Source organism: Pinus tabuliformis, chromosome 8 (assembly GCF_031772625.1).
Source record: "Pinus tabuliformis cultivar Carrire ecotype Pingquan chromosome 8, CPIR1, whole genome shotgun sequence".
Lineage (NCBI taxonomy): Eukaryota > Viridiplantae > Streptophyta > Pinopsida > Pinales > Pinaceae > Pinus > Pinus tabuliformis.
In genome coordinates this window covers 839,867,263-839,890,027 of record NC_142294.1, presented here as the reverse complement: position 1 = coordinate 839,890,027, position 22,765 = coordinate 839,867,263, and positions in this window count along the sequence as shown.

The following is a 22,765-nucleotide window of genomic DNA, read 5'->3' as shown; positions in this document are numbered from 1 at the left end:
ATGTTGTACTCAAATTTTATGGATGATGAAAAATATTAAGGATCTTCAGGAAGATTGTGATAAACCTATGGAAATTATGTGTGAAAGCACTAGCGCTATTAATATATCTAAAAATCCTATTATGAAATAAAATACCTAGCACATTGCCATTAAATATCACTTTCCCAGAGAGAAGGTTGTTTTTTAGATTGTTAAATTGGAATATATTTGAACAAAGGAGAAAATTATAGACACATTCACCAAACCTATTTTCATAAAACCTTTTCAATATCTTAGGCACAAATTGGGAGTGATGTCTCCTTCACAAGGGGAAGAAACCCACTAATTATACTTTCTTAGCTATATGATTTTATAACAAGAAGTGTTGTTTTCAAGGGGAGTAGTCTCTTAGTGAGGCAAAAATGTGAAACATAATATTTACTATCAAATGGAATTGTGTTAAAAAAAAAAAACATAATAGGATAGAAACACAAGAGGAAATATGACATAGGCATGACCTTAATAGAAGGAGAATATGCAACCATAAGGATCAACTGTAGATAGGGGGAGTCCTCAATCCAAAGCAGATGTGTCAAATCACTAGGAAAATTTTCCTATAAAAGAAGATTTAAAGATAAAGAGAAAGGGGTGCATCCATTTTCCATTGATGTAAAAGAGGGAGAATTATGTAGACATAGTGAGAACTAGACATAATGAGAAAATCCAACAGATAAGGGAAATTCTCAGTAGCATTAATACATCAATGACTAGATTATGTTTAGTGTTGACATCAATGCCAAAAGGGGAGATTTTTGGAAGTGTGTTGTCACTTATGTCAAGTTTTTCACTGTCATTTATGTTAAAGGAAGTGTTGAGCAGTGTCATTGTGCAATGTCATGTGGTAGAAGACCAAGTTGGTGGTCCAAGGTTGTTAGAGGGAAAACATTTCAAGAGAAAAATCAAAGTTATCTAGGTCCCCACATCTTCGTATTTTTCATATTATATCTAATCTACATTGTTATCTAGGCCCATGTGGGCCACCAATCTAGATATCTAGATATATATTCAAATGACTAAGTACTAGGCCCCTGAAATACCAAGACATCATATGTTATATTGTATCAATGGTCATTTATTTATTTAAAATAACATCAAACAATTTGTCCACAAAACTAATTTATTAATATTTTCAAATAATCTTGCATCAAACCATGATTATATTAATTAAACAATAATTAGAAGGTATGGGATAATTTAAGCATACTATTACTAGATGGGATCATACTAGGGAATCAGGCACGAGCTGTTATGCTATATCAATATTGAAAAAAATATTATGGTATTCAATATGGTGTGGAAAGAAAGATCACATGATAAGGAGATGATGTGGAATTTACATGTGGATGACAGGTTGTAGATTTGATGACATGGTTGCAGAAGTGAGTTACATTTCAAAGGAAAAATAAGGCTTTTCGCTAGCCAATAGGGCTTTAGAAATTGACACATGGTAATGTTAGAGAGTTACACATGGAAGATTATAGGGAGATGGACCATGTGGTAGCTAATGATTGGTCCATGGTGATTTAATGTGGTGTTGTACTATGTAAGAACCCCCCATTTATATGGACTAAACGTTAATATTTGACATATAAATGGGGACCCTTTTAAATTTTAGGTTTTGAAAATAAATCCTAACTCTACAAATTTCCTTAAAACTTTAGAATACAACCCATACTTAGAAATTTTATTACAAATCGCATTTCGCAGTTTTCCATGTAACAATTATAAAAATCTTAAAGAAAATCACAAAATGCGATATGCGATAAAGGCCCTGCTGCGATTTTCTGATCAGAACACTTTAGAACACGCGATCACACTTTTCAAATCACAAATTAATAAAGCATGCCATTGTGTCACCCCTTAAAAAAGTGTAAAATGCTATATTGTGATTTTCGCAATCGCATTTCGCAATATCTCCCAGAAACATTATATGGAAACATTTGAAAAATGCAATGTAGTAAATAAGGCATGAAGCGTGGGAATTTAATGAGTTTTAATAAATATTAAGTGGTTTGATAGAGTAATTAATGTTTAGCAGCTCGAGGAGAGAAATTGATGTTTTCGTGTTATGGCTAGTTAACACAGAAATCACATTCAAAATCTCCCCACGATTCAAAGTCATTTCAAAGTGCTCTCAACCTTAATTGCCCTCTATTGTGTGTGCTGATATATCTCTTTCATTTCAGGCAAGATTCAAAAGAGATGTCATTACGGAAGGTAATGCAAAAGCAGAAGTAGGAGAGCATCTCAGAGTTTGAGGTTTCATAAATGTCACCCGTATTCGCTAATACAATTTGTAGTGTCGATGAAGGAGTAATGGCATGGGAAATCATCTACAACATGCTTGAATATGAGTGGCCTAAAATTACTATCACCAACGCAACAACAGACTCATTAAAACCCTCCAGAGTTCAATTCAAAGATTCTTCTTACTCCTTTCTTCACAGAATACGAGCAAGAGCTAAAATACTCCCATACACTGATATGATTATATGGGTGGTGGAAAATCTCAGTATTGAAGACTGACAATTCAGGAACTCAAAGAGGGAGCTAATGGGGACATTCAAAGCTTTGGATTTGAAACAAATGTATCATCTTCCTAACCCTCAAGACATATATGAAAAATCATTCCCGGCCATGTTCACAAAGCAGAATGAACAACCCTTTAAAATGATTCAGGGCTGGAGAGTCCTAGAGAACAAGTTCAAATATAATAGAAAGGGTATTTACCCATTTGCTTCTTTATCCAATCCCTATAACTATGCAGCTTCTATGTTATGTAGATTACATGGATTGCCTAATAATACTAAATTCTCTATAGAATGGATCCCTTTAATTTATTCTTGTGCCAATTCCCATACAATGATTTGGGCCACTATCCTATCTAATAACCTAGATACTACTATTTCCCAATATCGCTAAAAGAGATCCGCCTCCACAGAGAACCTTGCTCCATTTTATTTCAATGCATATATGATGGATTCCATCTATTTATGTACTAAGTTTCCAATCATGGGTTGGAAATGGACTTTGTCAGACCCCTACCCCATCCATCTCAGTCACAAACGTTTGTGGGAATCCCATTATATACCCCATTTTTATAAAATATTCCCTGGTGTTATTTTACCATTACATCAACTCATTTTTATAAGAAAGCTCCCATATTTTCCAAGGAAGCAGCTAAAGACCTTCTTGTAGTAGGAAAGTATTTTGCTGAACAATGGTTTACATATATCTGGTTTTATGTCAATACAACAGACCCGCATGTACTCCCTTTGTATGTCTCCGACAAACTATTAGCAAGAGAAATAGCCCACTAGACTCTAGGAAAAGGTTTAACCAAGACCTTGAAAGATAACAAAAAATCATTATGGCCACCCTTTCCCATCCGATGTGGTTATTTTTCACTGGCAAACTTCAACCATGCCAACAAAGAATTACTAAGCGTAGAGAGCTTCAGGCTCCATAATCTACCAAAGAGGCAATTGACCAAGGGAAGATAACACACAATATTACTAATGCAGTAAAAATCAAGCCATTTAACCATGATGCTAATGATTTTGAAGATATTTTGCAATCAGTTGAATCATTTGAACAAGCATTTGATTGGACGAAGGAAAATTTGAATCCTAATGATTTTGAAAAATCTCAAGAATTTAGAAATCAAAGGCTCGAGACAATCCCATTACATTTGTTAAGAGTTGATGAAAATCCGATGCCCAACGTAACTATTAAGAGTGAAGGGCCAAATTTTCATATATAATCATAGGCGAACACAACCCAGGATATAAGGAAGATAGTAGAGACAAAGACTACAGCAGAATCCAGCCGAAGTTCAACCAAGAAACAAGTCATAAGTGACCTAAAAAAAGATATCGACCTCGAAGGAAAAACCAACGATTTGGAGCAGGAATGGGACCAATTTAATAAAAAGCTCCAAGATACTCCCAAGACAACAAATGTTCCAAAAACCAAAGAGTGTCATACTCTACAGCAAACTCAGACAATTTCACAGTCAGAGCTAATGGATGAGAAAGGGACAAGTTCATAGAATACAGAAATCATCCCTATGTTTCCAACATCTGAAATTATTCTAAATGTTACAGAGATGCCTCCCTTAGATGTGTTCTACAACCCATTACATAAGGCTGTAGTAAGAAGACAGAGGAAAAGAAGGAGAGTAAAAACACCTAAAATCCCACCTGGAAATGAACCGATGGACATTGTCTAGAGGGATATTCCTTCGAAACCAACTGAAAATTTAACCTGGCTATCACAATTTATAGGGGAATATGCTACTGCAACCATGGATAAAGCCATGAAGGTATCTATTTTAATAAGGGAAAGGGAAGAAAGAATAGTGCAGCTCGAGTAGCAGCTAGAGATAGAAAAAAAAAATGTGAACAAGCAGGCCATTAAGCAAATAGTCCATTTGTAGAAAAGTATGGAAGTATTAAAAATAAGCCATGAAGCAGACATCTCTACAAAAAAAAAATGCAAATCCAACAATTTCAGAAGCCATGGAAAAATATAAATATGTCCATACTGTCAATGAATTCATCAAAGAGGCATTAGAGCTTAATTCCATTTATCAAAACAACAAGATCTGTTCTGCTAGAGAATGTAGCATGTCACTCCTTATCTAATTAGCAGTGATCAGTTAACAGATAAGGTGATTGATCAGAGAACTAAATATAATGATTTAAATACTAATATCTCTGAATATATTGAATGGAATGAAAATGAAGAGGGAAGGAGCACTAATCTACTCGAGATTGAAGAGACACATAAGGATATATTGTTCATAGATTGGGTTGCATGGAACAAGTAGGCAGAGTTGGTAGTAGCGAGAGCAGCATGAGTGGGTAAAAATATAATAAAAGTTGTCAACCACACTTTCCACACTACCAACTTGATAAAAGAAGGTAACCCAAAGTCACTGCCAGAGTTGAATGGCTTGGATAAAATATGGAAGGCAAAGGTAAAAAACCAAAGGGAGGCGATCACAAAATTATCGAATACTCACTGGGAGGCATATTGGAAATTCCTTGTCAAACCTTGCAGCCAAATTATGACGTTGAATTTTTCACTCAATTCAACACAAAGGATGTTGTCTCCTCTCACAGATGCCATTTTCACAGGACAGGTTAGGACGCAATTTGGGGCAACTCCTTAAGTGAAACCAATGGATGATATATGCGATCTAAAGGAAAATATCGCAGATAGTAAGACATCTTTATAACATCTGGTCATCAAATCACTTTTATTTTTAGAGTTAGTTGCTAGTTAAGAGGAAGGTTGTTTGAAACTTCCTCAAGATATTTTTTATAATCTATTTTTAAACTTTAGTTAGATAGTACTTATACCTTTCTCATGCATTTAGAGAGGGGTCCATAATTTTATCAAAACCATTTGCAAATAATGCACTTCTATAAGTTTGTAAATCCCTTAATGAAATTATGGAACATGGTGATTACTTTTGATTATCAAACTACTTTCCTTTGTTGATGCACTACTATATACTTGGAGAATAATTTGATTTGGAGAAAGGAGTTGATATATGTCATTAGTCAAATGAGAAGAACCTCAGACATATGGTACTTTTATCTTGTATGATTAGTTCTATTTTGTTTAATTAGGGATAACATTTCATTTTCATGAATTATATATGGAGTATGTTTTTTATATTATGTGTTAATTACACCACTGTATGATGCCTAACTGAAAGCATTTATTTTCATATATGATCATTAATATATGCAATATAGTTTATACATTTCTTTAACTAACTATTTAGTCAAAGAAATTATCTTTTATGTTATCATCTCTGTTTAATACATGAATGATCTTTATTATCCCATGTCAAACAGATATTGTTGGAAATAATATTGGGGGGCGGGGGGGTGAATCAGTATTTGCAAATAAATAACTTTTTCATTTCCATAATCAGAATTATATAGGCTACTTTAGAGAAGGGAAATCGCATGTGCACACAACTGTTCTTAAGGTAATCAGCGTATATCCAATGAACTTATGATTCAGTTAATTCATCATATGTTGATCTTTAATCAGTGCATCAGTACTTTATTAAACATTAAATAGTAACCATGTGTAGTAATAACTAAATAAACCATCACGCATAAAAAACACTCATGAACACTAATATTTAAGGTGGAAATCCAATGTGGGTGAAAATCACCTGCTACTGTTGTCTCTCTCTTCTTTTAATAATAAGAGAATCTGTTTACAATCTTGTAGTGGTGCAGACTCATACCAATACACAGGCACCCACCTGCAAAAGGCTATAACCTTCTCTCATTCTCCAGCTTCTTCTAGAAGGGAGCTACAACCCCCTAGTTCCTGTACTAGCTGATATATTTACTAGTACATAGGCTCCGACCTACAGAAGGCTACAACCTTCACTTTTTCTCTAGCTACTATTGGAAGGGAGAGCCAACCTCCTGATTCTTATACTAGCTAATATATTTACTAGTACATAGGCTCCGACCTATAGAAGGCTAAAACCTTCACTCATTCTCCAAATGCTACTAGAAGGGAGGTCAAACTCCCTGATCAAATCACCAGCAAAGGAAGCTTCAACTTCCTCACTGGATACTCCAACCCTCAATATCCTTCGGGGACCATGTTTCATAAATTTTCAAACTAGATTCTCCTGGTACACAACAATACACATGAAGGCCTCGTTTCGTCAAATTTCCATATGAGACCCATTAGTAACATTGAATCTCAAAATCAATAACCACTGCAATACAACCATTAAATACATTTGCATCAACCAATCACTAAAACCCAATCAATCTCTGATATAACTAAAACCCAATCATCAATCTCTGACATAACTGAAACAATCAACCATGGAAACCTCTGACACAACTAAATCAAACAATCACTGAACCTCTGACACAACTAAATCAACCATTCATTCAAACTTAATCAAATTCAACCAATCAACTAGAATGGGCAAATCACTGTAACCGGTACATAGATTTGAACCCATAACACTGCATGAACAACCAGAACTAACTGTAACCTCAAAAGACATGTGTAAGAATGTATATGCTCCTTTAATGAAGCAAACATATGTGTATACACTACTTCCTTTTGCCCAACCTGCATATACCTCTAAAGATATTGAATGATAAAACCTCTAAACCACAAACTATACCAATCAGTGACATTCTGAAGATCTACTGTCATATTGCAGAGTTCTAAATAGATAGAAACAAGGATCACCCTTCTTTCTCAATAAATTAATCAATGAGACATAAACTCTATATGCATGCAGTTTTACTTTCAAATCTTAGAAGACTTCATTAAAAGATAGCAGTAAAATAGCAGCATTGATTTGATAGATCAATCATCCTTGAACATCAAGCTTTTATTTTGCATATTCTACTTGGAGGAGCTGAACCAGTGTGTATATGCACCTTCACCAAAGTGAACCAGTGTATAGATCTGCAAATACTTACATATAACTTCGTTGCAATTTCCGACTTTAGACATACCCAGATCATTACATATAAAGGATAAACCATGTGTTAGAAATCAGATCTAGCCCATCCATTATCAAGTCACATAACGATAAGTGATTATGATCCTAGTCCATCATTAGATCTCATCCATCATCAAATGCTTAGGTGCATATTTATTCTACATCAAGCAAAGCATCAGAAACCCATTACATGAATATTTGTTTTGATCTAACACTTCATAAGATATTCATTACTTGTGCTCTTATCCCTTTTATCTTCTCCTCCTTCTATAGTTTTAGGCCTTTATCAATACCTTGGACTAAACACCTCAAACAAATACCTTCAACCAAATACCTCAGACCAATACCTTGGACCAAATACCTCGGACCAAATACCTTGGACAAAAACCTTGGTTTCCCAACATGTACACTCTTTTTCTTTTGTGGGAGTGCATGTATACGTATATGCTCTCTTTATTCTGTGGACCAGTGTGTATATGTTGTTTTTACTAAGTGGACCTATGTATACTTCTTAAACTACTTTACATCAACCTTTTCCTTTATTTTCTTTATTTTGATTAGTAGACCTAAGTTCCATCTTCTTGTTCTTCTATACCAGTGTCCTGTTACTTCTGAAAAGACCTGTTACACTGTAATTTGCCGTATTACTTCTGAAATTATTCCTTTCAACTACCATGCATTCTATCACATCTAATATCTCTCCTGTAGATTCATCTAGTTACGTAGATTCATCTAGTTACCATATAGAAGTGAGTTGTTCTACTGCAAGTGGGTTGCCATCAAGGTCAACACATGTATCATAATGCCAACAATCTCCCCCTTGAGACTTGATGGTAACCATGTAGCTGTTTATTACTGCAAGCTATAGAAACTGTTTAGAGATAACAAGAAACACCAAAATACTCTCCCTCTTTGACATCAAGGGCAAAGGGCAGACAAAGATATTCTCCCCTTTTGATATCAAGGGAAAAGGGCTGACCAAAATGAAGACTTTCATATCTAAACAACTGAATATGAACATTGATCATGCTCCCCCTATGGACACGCTGAATTCTCTGATTAAACTCCCCCTCTGTACATGCTAAGATGCACTATACCATCCATGCTCCCCCCTGAGCACATGTAGAGTCTCCAAATATATTTTCTAAAGAATAACATGACTCTATAACTCAACCATGTGAGTATGACCTTCATATCATCAATGATTCATACATACATCAATCTCCCAACCAAGTGGGGATATACCCAATGTTTATACATGACTAGAATATAGCAATTATTACATCATCCTTCCCATGCATAGTGGGGGTATAAATTACATCATATGACCAAAAGGACTCATTAAAATACTATGACAGAAAAATCATATTATTACATCACGGGCCTTTATATGACCTTTTCATCGAGTGATATACATGACCTTTATAACAAAGACCAAAGTTCTAAACAAGACCATGATAGTCATCAGCAACTATCATACACCATATATGATTTGTACCATAAGCATATGTCAGCAACATCCAGACCCACAACCTGTATATGTCCATCATCAATTCCAAAGATATGACAAACTAAATATCATCAACCTGTGACAAAGTATGTCGTATATAGATATCAACTCATCCTCTTGATCTTATCAAGTTCAACTTGCTTCGTTTCCTTAGTAGAAAGAGCCTTATCATAACCTTCCATGAATCAACTAAGCATATGTCATATCTCCAAGAAGTAACAAAAAATCATTCACATCATATGTTGTAGGGAAAAGTATCCGACTCGGATGACCCTATCCCACTCTAAGGGTGACAGTTCCTTAGCAACAACTGTAAAACAAACTACTTAAGGTTTACTTCTTTATGAAAGCAAAAGAGAATGGAGAAATGCACTAACCGTTGCCTTGCGCTTAATGTCGAATCCAAACTCTTCTCTTTGGCCGCTTGCTCCTAGCTCTTTGTTCTTCTGCTCGCCCAGCTACAATGAGATCCTGCAAAATAACAAAGAAGGAAACTACAAGAGGCATGCAATCATAACTGGTTCATGGATTAGTGTAAACCAACATGCAATCATCACAATATATTATTGAAACAAGAGCACATAGAAGAACCTCAATAGCTTTTATTAATGAAGAAATAAAGGTTCTGAGAGTATTACAACCATTGAAGGCTCCAACCCAGCAACACCTCCCAGCAGAAAGAATTGCTCTTCTTCACTCTCTCAAACAATCACCCAATAACTCAATAGTGAAACCAACAGCATATCATTACTTTGCACAAAATTCCAGCCTCCTGAGCTCATAGGAGAGAGCTCAATATATAGATGAATTGAGAAAGGATGAGTCAGCTTGCAACTGATGTGTAGCTGCCTTGTGTCCTCTCTCTCTTCAGTTAATCTTTAGTTGATCTTCAGTTCTTGAGTCCACTTGGTGAACCTTGCTTCCACTTGGAGAAACAAAGCCTCTGACTCATCACAAGGCGAAATCCCTGATCCATTTTTGGAAGATTCCAAAGCAATGACTCATTGTGCCACTTGTCCCATCTCGTCAGCGCAGGTGGCCTTTGTCCCACTTGCTTTGCAACAAGGTACACCATGGAGCAACTGAGTTTCAGCGCAGAAAAAGTGGAGCACCTGCTTTGATTTCAGGATTGCTTGTTTTTGAGTGTTTTCAGGTGGAGAACTGATCTGAGAGCTGTTGGTTTGCTGACCTTGTTCCTCTATAGGAACATCATGTTTAGAACTTTGGATCCCTTGGATTATTGACAATTCATGCTTGTTGCTGTAAGGCACAAATTTGTCTATAACATCATATCATATGCATGTGAAAACACCATAGTCATCATCTATGATCATAACATCATCATTGAGAACTGCATGATATTTCCACAAGAACCCTCAATATATCAACCATGTATCATCACTAGGGAACATCCCCCATCTGATAAGCATTAACCATGCTAATAAACATATGTGAGTATCAAACCTATCATCGTAAAGTAATAAAGCATCATAATTATGTGACTAAGTAATCCATGTCTCTGAATATCCATCTCTTCAAATAGCTATGTCTTCATGAGACCTATAATAACACCATTCTCTTGGCCAACCAACAATATTTATTAATATGAAACTTAAGTAATAATCCATGTATCCAGCATCATGTGTATCCATAAAAGAGATAGCAATATGTAGCTAGCAAACCATGAACTCATAGTCATTTGTCAAGGTTTCTTGATACTAACAATAGCAACAATCCTCAACCATGTGAGAGCTAAGAACTATAAGAATCCTGCATCATAACTGCACCATATGAACTTTATGCATCTTAAAGAAATGAGTGACTCACCATCAAATAATGAAGTTTTGTACTCAAGCTTTGTACTTCTCCTTGTCCTTATGAAGATCACCATGTAACCAACATATATGTATTGTATGCATCATCAAAAGTCATCCATAATCGCCCATAAATTTGATCTGATTAACAACTATGTAACCCCAAGCAATACAAGTATCATTATCATAGGCAACCCATAACTGCAACATAGCATGATGTATCATTTAAAAACTTTAGCCATAAGAATCATTAGGTACCAAAGACTTCTGAAACAATGCCAACAATGCAATATTAGAAGCATAGCATATTCTCCTCTTGAACCTGTGCCACATGTTCACTGTCATATCTGATCATTGCTTATATCAGTAAGAAATATCAAGGCATCATAATCAAACAGATATACATCAAGTTATTAACAACTTATGAGGATCAAAAGCATTTCAAAATAACATCCACAGACTGTAGTCATCTATCATCAAGATAGAAAAGACAATTGATAATTGTCTGAACAATATCAGATCAATTTTCTGAGTTTGTCTCACTGCTTCTTCATCAAACCAACATATACGTGACTATACAACTTCTAACTTACTTATATACATGACTTGTATTCATGATAACTACGTATGAGAATTAGAAAGCTGAAATTTCATACTTTCAGTTCCTCCTGAGTTTGTTCTATCTGCATACTGAGCTATGCCACATATTTCTTGTTGTACTTCCTTCTTCTTCCATACCTTGGAGTGTGATGATGTTTGCTCCTTTTGGTATGTTGGCTGAAATTTCCTCCTACCTTCTTTTGCTATATGCCCAAACTTGTTACAAGCATAACATATTATATGTCTCATATTCACTCTATAGCAGTTAATGGCTTTGTGACCAAACATAATGCAGGAAAAACAATATCCCTTAAAGTAAATAGAAATTGATGATCTTTCTGTGTGATGGTTATTAGCTTGAATCATTATACTTCTGCATCTAGCTGCAACATGTCCAAAATTATGACATATAAAACATTCAACATTGTTCATTAGAGGAAAGAACCGATTATCACTTCCATAGTTAGGAGTAAATGATTTTCTTTGAAGACTTTATTTCCTTGGTTATTGATGGGGTTGACCTCTTATCTCCTTGTTGAGAATTTCAGATTTTGCACTAGATTTCTTTGCTTCAATTTGTGGGCTAGATTAACCTTTCACAGTTTCATGAAAACCAAGACCAAATTTGATGGTAGGAGACCTTTGATTACTAAGAATATCATCCAAAATCTTAGTACTATCTTGAAATTGTAAAAGTTTATACTTTTCTTCTAATTTACCTTTTAGAATATTTACCTCAACCTAATATTTCTCTTCCTTTTCAAGATACTACTTCTTCATGATTTCTTCAGCTTTTCTTCCTTCTTCCAATTGTTTCCTTAATTCGAGAACTTCATTTTCTTGTTCTTCAAATGCTTGGAGTAGTTCTTCATTCTGATTATTTGAATTTTTGAGATCTTCTTTTAGAGAAATGACCACAGCTTCAAGACCCTCACAGTAGCTAGTTCTTTCTATAAGTTCCTTGGTTGTTGTGTTCGTTTCATTCACTTCATTTCTCAATGATGTCACTTCATCCTACAGCTTTTGACTCCGATCTTCTTTTTCTTTGTACTTCTTCTTTATTTTGTTTCCTTCCTCCAACTGGGCTTTTAACTTGGTAACTTCTTCTTTGTAGGCACATTCCCTTTTATCAATTAGATATTTTTGATATCTAATTATGTTTGTGAGCCTTTTAAATTCTACCTCTATTTTATTTCTTTCTCTTTCACCCATAAGAGAAAATTCAGTTGTTTCGTTGTCACTTTCATTCTCTTGAAATGAATAGAGAAATGTATCACTAGAGGACAAAAAATTTGTACCTGATAACTCTTTTTCTTGTTCATCTTCATTCTAAGGTGATTCTAAATCTGAAGAGTTTCTTCCACATAAAGGCCAATCATCTCTCCCACTTTCAGAGTTCCTTTGAGATATCTTCTTCTTTTGAGGTGATTTCTTCTTTTGCTTCTTTCCCATTGTTACTATGGATCTCCTTCAAGCGATCAAGATTCTACCAAAGGACCTCACTCTGATACCAATTTTTGGAAATAACACTGAGAGGGGGGGCTGAATCAGTATTTGCAAATCAATAACTTTTTCATTTCCATAATTAGATTTATATATGCTACTTCAGAGAAGGGAACTCACATGTGCACGCAACTGTTCTTCAGGTAACCAGCATATATCCAATGAGCTTATGATTCATTTAATTCATGATATGTTGATCTTTAATCAGTGCATCAGTAATTTATGAAACATTAAATAGTAACCATGTGTAGTAATAACTAAATAAACCATCACACATAAGAAACACTCATGAACACCAATATTTAAGGTGGAAACCTAATGTGGGTGAAAAGCACCTGCTGATGTCATCTCTCTCTTCTTTTAATAATAAGAAAATCTGTTTACAATCTTGTATTAGTGTAGACTCATACCATTACGCAGACACCCACATGTAAAAGGCTACAACCTTATCTCATTCTCGAGCTTCTTCTGGAAAGGAGCTACAACTCGATAGTTCTTGTACTAGATGATATATCTAATAGTACGTAGGCTCCGAGCTATAGAAGGCTACAACCTTCACTCGTTCTCCAGCTGCTACTGGAAGGTTGCTCCAACCCCCTGATTCTTGTACTAGCCGATATATTTACTAGTACATAGGCTCTAACCTACAGAAGGCTACAACCTTCACTCGTTCTTGACCTACTACTAGAAGGGATCTCCAACCCCCTGATCAAATCACCATCTACTAAAGACAGGAAGCTTCGACTTCGTCACTGAAGGCTCCAACCCTTAGTATCCTTTAGGGACCATGTTTCATAAATTTTTAGACTAGATGCTCCTGGTACACAACAATACACATGAAGGCCTCGTTTCATCAAATTTTCATACTAGACCCATTAGTAACATTGAAGCTCAAAATCAATCACTACTGCAATACAACCATTAAATACATCTACATCAACCAATCACTAAAATCCAATCAATCTTTAATATAACTAAAACCCAATCATCAATCTCTAATATAACTGAAACAATCAACCATGGAAACCTCTGAACCTCTGACACAACTGAATCAAACAATCACTGAACCTCTGACACAACTAAATCAACAATTCATTCAAACTTAATCAAATTCAACCAATCAACTGGAATGGACAAATCACTATAACCAGTACACAGATCTGAACCCATAACACTGCATCAACAACCAGAACTAACTGTAACCTCAAAAGACATGTGTAAGAATGTATATGCTCCTTTAATGAAGCAAACCTATGTGTATACACTACTTCCTTTTGCCCAACCTGCGTATACCTCTAAAGATGCTAAATCATAAAACCTCTGAACCACAAACTTTACCAATCAGTGACAATCTGAAGATCTACTATCATATTACAGAGTTATAAATAGATAGCAACAATGATCACCCTTCTTTCTCAATCAATTAATCAATGAGACACAACCTCTTTATGCATTTAGTTTTACTTTCAGATCTTAGAAGACTTCATTAAAAGATAGAAGAGAAACAGTAGCACTGATATGATAGATCAGTCATCCTTGAACATCAAGCTTTTCTTTTGCATACGCTACTTGGAAGAGCTGAACAGTGTGTATACGCACCTTCACCAAAGTGAACTAGCGTATAGATATGTAAATACTTACTTATAACTTCAGCAATTCCCGAATTTAGACATACCCAGATCATTACATATAAAGGATAAACCATGTGTTTGCAATCAGATCTAGCCCATTAATTATCAGATCACATAATGATAAGTCATTATGATCCTAATCCATCATTAGATATCATCCATCATCAAACGCTTCGGTTCATATTTAGTCTACATCAAGCAAAGTATCAGAAACCCATTACATGCATATTTGTTTTGATATAACACTTCATAATATATTCATTACTTATGCTCTTAATCCTTTGATCTTCTCCTCTTTATATAGTTTTAGGCCTTTCGCAATACCTTGGAGCAAAACCACTTAGGGCCAAAATGCTGGACCAGTACCTTGGACCAAATACCTCAGACCAGTACCTTGGACCAAATACCTCAGACCAAATACCTTGGACCAAAACCTTGGTTTTCCAACATGTACACTCTTTTCCTTCTGTGGGAGTGTGTGTATATGTATATGCTCCTTTTGTTCTGTGGACCAGCGTGTATGCGCTGCTTTGACTAAGTGGACCTATGTATACTTCTTAAACTGATTTACATTAACCTTTTCCTTTACATTCTTTATTCTGATCAGTAGACCTAAGTTCCATCTTCTCGTTCTTCTATTCCAATGTCTTGTTACTTCTGAATAGACCTGTTACACTGTAATTTTCCATATTACTTCTGAAATGATTCCTTTGAACTACCATGAATTCTGTCACGTTGGATATCTCTCCTATAGATTCATTTAGTTATGTAGATTCATCTAGTTACCATATACAAATGAGTTGTTTTTCTACAAGTGGGTTGCCATCAAGTACAACACATAATGCCAACATATATCATTTTAGATCACATATCACACATAATACCCATGTTTATATTAGATTAAGTTAGATAGATTTTCATGCTAGAATAGGTCATTTAGTTATCATTATTCTTATTGAAATTTCTTGAAAACTAGCCACTCTCATTTTCAAACCAACTCTAAGAAACTAGTCCCATCATCCCCAGTCTGAGCCACCACATCAAACGGAAAAGGAGTTGTCTTTAAGGCCCAGACTAAGTGGTTATCCCTCATGTTGGAGCAGCAAAATTTTGAGGCTTCAACATGTGGCAAAGAACATGTTAGTTTAAAACAAATTAGATAAGTGCAGCAGTGTAGCCTGGATGAGATCAATGAATCTTATCCACTTCATGGGGTCCCAACATGCTCAATAGTTAACCAAAAGGGGGGTCTGTGGTGTTTACCAATAATTAAATTGCTAGGACACACAGAAACAATATAGGCATATTGAAGGGCCCTTAGCATATTTTGGAAACTACCATTGATACCCCCTAGAAATATGCTGATAGATGTGGTAGTGGGTCTTTTCTAATGCTAGGATAATCACTAGAGGTTAATGTATACTAGGTATTGGGTATCTCTTTAAAGAATTGATTTTTTTTTTTTTTTTAACTAATAGTCCATGATTATTTTAATTAAGGTGTGATTAGTAGTTAAAAAATTGGTTCAGCAATGTTAATCATACCATGTACTCGATTCATTATTAATTGAGCATCTTAGTATGATGTGACCATAGATCCAATGTGATGTGGTAATGGTGGGTACCCTACTAGGGTACTAGGGTACCATAATGGATAGCATGTTAGAGAACCCAAGTGTGTGATGTTCCAACATGATGGTGGAAATTCCATCAATGGACAAAAAAATGTATTAGATATTAATTTATAGTGATGATACTGAGTACTGATATAACACTAAATATGTTATGTTAAGGTATAATGTTTGCTGTAGAGATTCTAAGAATCTAGATATTCAATCATTTTTCTATTGGTCCATATGGAAGTTAGTATTCTAGGAATTAAGCATAGGAGCCATGGGTTTTCCTAGTATTTTCTCGCATAGCTCAATATTGACCCTGAAAGGGCTCAATAACATTATCACCTATGTTGGCTTATGATTAGATTAAACTTATATGTTGCATCATCCTAATAAATAAATTTATTATAAATACATCAATATAGAAATTGTAAAGTGTCGATGTGATATGATATTGTAGAGAGGAAGTGTGAAAAAGACTTGAAGTTTGTGGATTGAATACAAATAAATCTAAAGATCAAATTTCAAGAATATGTGTAATTTGTGTAGTGAACTCAATCAAAACAGAGTGACAAAGTATGTATTGAATTATACGGTTGAGTAACATGTTGCTATTATAGTTGAACATAATGAGGTTGAGTTTTGAAGTGAATACTAATATTGTAGTAAGTGAGAGGAGTATTGTTTAATCCTTTCAACAAATTAGTCTTGTAGTGAAGAAATTAAAACTATGAAGTACAAAGTAGAATAAAATGTGGAGATTTTTGAATATTAGAGTTAATTTTATGTGTAGATATATGAACTATATAATAGAGAGTGTTGGGTCCCTATAATACTAGTGATTACCCCATTACTATTGTAGTTATACCCCTTATTTATATTGTTGTGCCCCTATTACCCCCATATTGTTATTTCTGTGCCCCATAGAATCCCTCTATTGTTATTTTTGTGGCTTTATATTATTATTGTTAGGTTGGCTGGATTATATTGTGGCTCCTTAGACTCCTATATATAGAAAAGAGGTTTTGTCATTTGAATCATCCAAGAATTGTTCATTTATGTAATGTAAAGGAGGTTTCCCCCTCGAAGAGGCTGAATTCTAAGGCGTGGATTTATCTTTTCTATCTTTTCTTGAGCTGGTTTCATAACATTTGGTATTAGAGCTTTGGATTCTAGGGTTTCGCTGCTCCAAACAGGTCATCGTGGCATTTTCGCTATAACTTTTTTTTTGTGACGTTTCAGAAGTCACAAAAAAAACCCATTTGAGAAGAAATCGCGCTGAACCTTGGGTCTAAATTTTAGAGCTTTTCACGCAATATTTTCGGAGATATGATCTGAGAAAGTTAGTCTTTTTGCAGACTCCTGAATTACATTCAAAATAGGTGACTTGGGGAAAATCGTCATAACTTTCTCTCTGGGGATCAGATTGAAATTTTGTAAGAAGTTACAAAAGAGGACGGACTGTAGTTTCTTGCAGGAATTTTTCAGATCCATAGGTTGAAACAGTGACTCGTGGAACGTCGTACAGGTTTGCTCTACTGAACTAGTCTATAATCAATTCACTGTGGGAGATTTCACATAACTCTTCTTTGGAGAAACCAAATTGGGTCAGACTTGTGGCATTGGAAAGAGGACACAGAAGGCTACCACAGGTTGCAATTTCAGAACTGGATGATCCAAAATTATAGAGATACATCAGATTCAATATCAGGCTTCTACAAAGTGAAAAAAGGTGTGTATTTTTTTATTTTTATTTTTGCGTAAGCTTGGTTTGAAGGAATTCAAAGGGCATAGTAAAGCATTATTATTGGTAACTGATGCCCCGAGGAAAGAAAATGCAAACACCTAGTAAGGAACCTAAAAGCTCTAGCATGACTCATGAAGAAGAGGAAGAAATGCTACATGATATATCAAAATTACAAGAACAAGTGCAACAAATGTCACGCTCACAAAAGCTAACAGAAGCTAAGATAAATGGTGTGGAATCTAAGATAAATGGCGTGGAATCTAAGATAAATGGTGTGGAATCTAAGATAAAGGGCATGGAAGCTAAGATGGATGATTTGAAGACAGATTCTTTTTGAAGACAGACATGGCAAATTTGAAGACAGATTTGACAAATTTTCTACAAGAAATACATACTAAGGGTGAAAAGGTTGTAAACGAAACTCATGATGTGAACCAAAGAAATGTTAATCATGATTCCATAGACTCTAATGTTGGATCGAAGACCCACCATATTCTAAAACTCGATATGAGGAAGTTTGATGGCAAGGATCCCGCCACATGGATATTACAGATGGAGCAATTCTTCGATCTCAATAATGTGCAAAACACACAAAAGGTACGTATGGCAACGGTATATTTGGAACCAAATCAGTTTGTATGGTATCAATGGCTTTGTTCTCGTAAACAATTTATCACTTGGGCAATTTTTACGGAAGAATTGATAGCACATTATGAGGATACAAAAAGCAACACTTTTTTTAGCCAATTGATAAGTCTCAAACAAAAGGGTTCAATAATGGAGCACATTGAGGAGTTCCAAAAATTGAACATAAGGGTAAAAGATATTCCAGAGGAGCATAGGATTGATGTGTTCATAGGGTCTTTAAAGGATAATATCCAACATGATGTTCGCCTTTGGGAACTTGATTCATTAGAGAAGGCATTCAGGTTAGCAAGAAAAATGGAAAGCAAAATTATGGCAACCAGGAAGCATACCACTCACAACTATAAAGACGGAAGTGTTGTTGCCCCTAGTATTCCACAACCTATAAGGTTGAAACCACAACAATTGGAAGAAAAAAGAGCAAAAGGGCTTTGTTACAGTTGTGATAGCAAATACACTAAAGGTCATAAGTGTGCTGAGAAGAAATTATTATACATAGATTGTGAAGAGGAAGAAGAAAAGGAGCAAGAAAGGTCAAAAGAAGAGGATATACTCCAGGAACAAAGCCTAGATGAAGAAAAAATAAATCCAACCATGTCTTGTAATGCATTGGTGGGAATTACCACTCCTCAAACCATCAAGATAGAAGGACAAATCAAGAAGAAAAAGGTAATAGTGTTGATTGATTCAGGAAGCACCCACAATTTTATTCATTGTAGGGTAGCAAAAGAATTGAATTGCTTCCTATATCCAACACCAGAGTGTCAAGTGATGATTGCAAATGGAGGAACAATAAATTGCTCTGGAAAGTGCCATAATATCAAGCTATCCATGGGAGAATATGTATTGACTAGCCCAATGCTTTCCATTCCAATGGGAGGTGCTGATGTTGTACTAGGAGTCCAATGGCTACAATCCTTGGGTACAATAGCTTTTAATTTTCAAGAACTTTTCATCAAATTTTCTATGGAAGGAAAGGAAATTGAATTAAGGGGTATCGCAGGGAAATCAGGAAAGATAATCAGCTCTAATGGTATGACAAAGCTTCTAAAAAAGGAGCAAAGAGGTGTAATTGCACAATTATGTTCACTAGATGTTTCCACATCGGAATCATCTATTTCTCCAGATCTCCAAAAAGTCCTAGACAATCATTCCAAGGTATTTGAGACTCCCAAAGGTCTCCCACCTATGCGTGATCATGATCATGCTATTCATCTGATTCCAGGAAGTGTTCCTCCAAACATCAGGCCGTATAGATATCCCTATGTCCAAAAAAGTGAGATTGAACGTATGGTTGCAGAAATGCTAGAGGTTGGTATAATTCAACCGAGTCAAAGTTCTTTCTCTACTCCAGTAGTATTGGTGCACAAGAAGGATGGATCATGGCGCATGTGTCCGGATTATAGGGAGCTCAACAAGCTCACTATTAAAGATAAGTTCCCCATTCTTGTCATTGATGAATTACTGGATGAATTGCATGGATCAATTTACTTCACCAAGTTGGATCTTCGTTCGGGATATCATCAAATCAGAATGAAGATTGAAGACATTCTAAAAACGGCATTTAGAACTCATGAGGGTCATTATGAATTTTTGGTCATGCCTTTTGGCCTTACCAATACACCTTCAACATTTCAAGGTTTGATGAATTCAATTTTCAAACCATTCCTTAGAAAATTTGTGTTAGTATTTTTTGATGATATACTAATCTACAGCAAGTCTTGGAAGGATCATGTTGAACATGTTGACAAGGTGCTACAACTATTGGAGGAGAAACAATTATATGCAAAAAGGTCCAAATGTTTCTTTGGAGTCCAAGAGGTGGAATATTTGGGTCATATTGTATCTCATGAAGGAGTTAAGGTAGACCCTAGCAAAATTAAAGCGATTAAGGAATGGAAAATCCCCACATCCATAAAGCATCTGCGAGGATTTCTTGGGTTGACAGGGTATTATCGCAAGTTTGTTAAGAATTATGGGAGAATAGCAGCACCTCTAAGAACATTATTGAAGAAAGATGCATTTTCATGGACTCCGGAAGCAACAAAGCCCTTTGAACATCTTAAAGAGGCAATGTGCCAAGCACCGGTCTTAGCTACACCGGACTTCACAAAAACCTTTATTGTGGAATGTGATGCTTCAGGAAAAGGAATTGGTGCTGTTCTAATGCAAGATGAAAGACCCATTGCTTTTGAAAGTCGTCCAATCAAGGGAAAGTTTTTAAGAAAAGCTATTTATGAGAAGGAAATGTTGGCAATACTCCATGCACTTAAGAAATGGCGACCCTACCTAATGGGAAGACACTTCAAGGTAAAAACGGATCATGATAGCCTTAAATGCTTTTTAGAACAAAGATTATCCTCTGAAGAGCAACAAAAGTGGGTCACAAAGATGTTGGGTTATGACTTTGAAATCATCTACAAAAAAGGGAAGCAAAATGTGGTGGAAGATGCACTCTCAAGAAAGGATGAGGATGTGGAAGCATTGTTGTGCGCCATTTCTATTATCCAACCAGATTGGATAAACGAAGCAAGGGAGGAATGGAAGAATGACGAAGAAGTGTGGGCACTTATTCGAAAGCTACAACAAGATTCCAGTACGTCTGATACATTTAGCTGGCAAAATGATTCGTTATGGTACAAAGATCGCTTATACCTCTGTAAGAATTCCCAGCTAAAACAAAAGATTCTTATGGAATTGCACACTTCTCCCTTAGGTGGGCACTCAGGATTTTTAAAAACTTACCACAAGGTTAAGAAGGAATTTTTTTGGGATGGCCTTAAATCAGATATTCAAAAGTTTGTGGCAGAATGTTTGGTTTGCCAACAAAATAAAGTTGAAACAATTAAGACACCGGGTCTATTACAACCTTTATCCATTCCAAGCCAACGTTGGGAATAGGTTTCAATGGATTTTATCACAGGTTTACCCAAGTCTGAGGGAAAGAGTGTCATCATGGTGGTAGTTGATAGACTTACCAAGTATGCACACTTTTGTGCATTATCACATCCATTTAAAGCCAGTACAGTTTCTACTGCATTTATGGAAACAATTCAAAAGCTACATGGAAACCCAAAGATTATTGTAAGTGACAGAGATCCTATTTTCACTGGAAATTTTTGGACAGAATTATTTTCTTGTCTTGGTACTCAGTTAGCTTGTAGCTCATCTTATCATCCTCAATTTGATGGGCAAACTGAGATAGTAAATAAATGTTTGGAAGGATATCTTCGTTGCTTTGTATCTGATAAATAGACACAATGGGTCAAATGGTTGCCTCTGGCTGAATGGTGGTATAACACTTCCTTCCATACAACAACAAAAATGACCCCATTTATGGCACTTTATGGGTATCAACCACCATCCATCACATCATATTTAAGAGAAAATTCTAAGGTTCAGGTAGTGGAACATCACATCGAACATCAACAACAAGTCCTCCAACTCTTAAAGGATAGCCTCGTGTTGGCACAAAATAGAATGAAACAACAGCTGGATCAACATCGCAGTGAAAGAAGTTTTTATGTAGGTGATTGGGTATTCCTTCGGCTACAACCATATAAGCAAATGTCCCTAAAGCAAGCTAAAAAGGATAATAAATTATCACCAAAGTATTATGGTCCGTACAAGGTGTTGCAAAAGATTGGTACTATGGCATACAAATTGGAGCTTCCTGCAGCTTCTCGATTGCACCCAGTTTTCCATGTTTCGTGTTTAAAGAAGGTTATAGGCGACAAGCTCCCAGTTCAAATAATATTGCCAGAACTTGACGAGGAAGGAAAAATTATATTGGAACCGGAAGCAGTCACAGAAACAAGAACTCGACAGCTACGAAATCGATCAATTTCAGAGTATCTTATCAAGTGGAAGAACTTATCCGTTGAAGATTCCACATGGGAGGATGAGAATTTTATGCAGAAGTATCCAGAACTACGCAAGTGTTGAGGACAACACTTTTTTGAAGGAGAGGGGCATGTTGGGTCCCTATAATACTAGTGAACCCCATTACTATTGTAGTTATACCCCTTATTTATATTGTTGTGCCCCTATTACCCCCATATTGTTATTTCTGTGCCCCATAGAATCCCTCTATTGTTATTTTTGTGGCTTTATATTATTATTGTTAGGTCGGCTAGATTATATTGTGG